This window comes from Hipposideros armiger, unplaced genomic scaffold, assembly GCF_001890085.2.
Source record: "Hipposideros armiger isolate ML-2016 unplaced genomic scaffold, ASM189008v1 scaffold_12, whole genome shotgun sequence".
In the NCBI taxonomy this organism is placed as follows: Eukaryota; Metazoa; Chordata; class Mammalia; order Chiroptera; family Hipposideridae; genus Hipposideros; species Hipposideros armiger.
This window is the reverse complement of record NW_017731362.1, coordinates 3,793,837-3,794,997: the sequence shown is the minus strand read 5'-3', so window position 1 is coordinate 3,794,997 and position 1,161 is coordinate 3,793,837. Positions and strand designations below refer to the sequence as shown.

Below are 1,161 nucleotides of genomic sequence, written 5' to 3'. Positions count from 1 at the left end.
TATTGAGTATTACAATTTTAATACAGTTTTCCTTTCTTAAAATGTGTGTAAATTTTTTTGGCACCATATATTAATATATGTATATAAACACTGTCTATAGCTCAGAAAAGTCTGTACTAGTGATATGAGACATCAGGATATAGATGGTAACTGAAACTATGGAAAGGTTAGAATAACCTAGGGAGAAAGGCTATAGCTAGAAAGAGAACACTGGAAATGGAATAATAGATATTTCACCTTTGAGAAGAGAGTATTTGGTTGACTTAATTTTTTGAGAATTATGATATTTTGTTTGCACTAATAGTTAATATAAATTGGAATGTTAAAATGAATTCAATAACATAAAATATAGATAGTAGATCAATAAATTTTTTTTTCAAAGCGTAAGTAAAGGAAACTTTAAAGAGAAAATAAAATCTGCACTTCTGGGGAGCTGGGCCTTTGCACATTATCAGTAAATTTGGGCTTTATTTTAAATTTAGACCTGCCTAGAGGATTATGAGTGTACAAGAGATATTTTTTTAAATATAGGACTTTCTTCTAACCCATAATGGGAAACTCCAAATTAGAGAAAATAGGTAGCAAAAGTTCTTTTTCCTCATTTACCTTGAAATTTATGATCCAGTCCACTCTTAGTAGAATCATAATCATCAATCAGTCTTCGATTCTTGGTTGAATCAACATCTTCCACATTCAGTTTATTATCATATGGGGAGCTTCTTATGGATTGTCTCTCTTTCTCAATTTTTTCCCTTTCTGTTATTGCCTTTAGCAGGTTCAGGTTATCAACAAAGGAATGATTACTTTCACCTGGCTTGTTTTCTGTAAGAAAAGACCCCAAACCCCAAAACATACACTTTAGTTAAGATTTTCATAGTGTACAATATTTAAATTAACATCTATATAGTTTCATTTTACCTGGAAGATATGGTTTTTTAATCTTGTCTGCTTCTGCTTCAGCAATCTGTGAAACAAACAGAAAACAGACCTGGTTTTAAATCATTGCTCCACCACTTACCAAATATGACAGCTAAATGATTTAATCTCCATGGGATTTAGATTTTTTGTTTGTAAAATGTAGATAATAATTTCTATCTCAAAGCACTGTCGTAAGAATTAAATGAGATAAAATAAAGGGCAGCTGGTCTATAAATATTATTT

At 30.4% G+C, this 1,161-nt stretch overlaps 1 protein-coding gene across 1 annotated transcript in view; it reads right to left on the bottom strand.

Moving 5' to 3' along the window:
* SCG3 (secretogranin III) overlaps positions 1-962 on the bottom strand; it is a 32,229-nt gene extending 31,267 nt beyond the window's left edge. The window contains exons 1-2 of the mRNA XM_019664901.1: positions 919-962; positions 607-822 (exon numbers count right to left, since the gene is read on the bottom strand). The gene's annotated coding sequence lies outside the window, so the exon portion shown is untranslated. The remainder of the gene's footprint in view (positions 1-606; positions 823-918) is intronic.
* Positions 963-1,161: the final 199 nt, after the last annotated feature.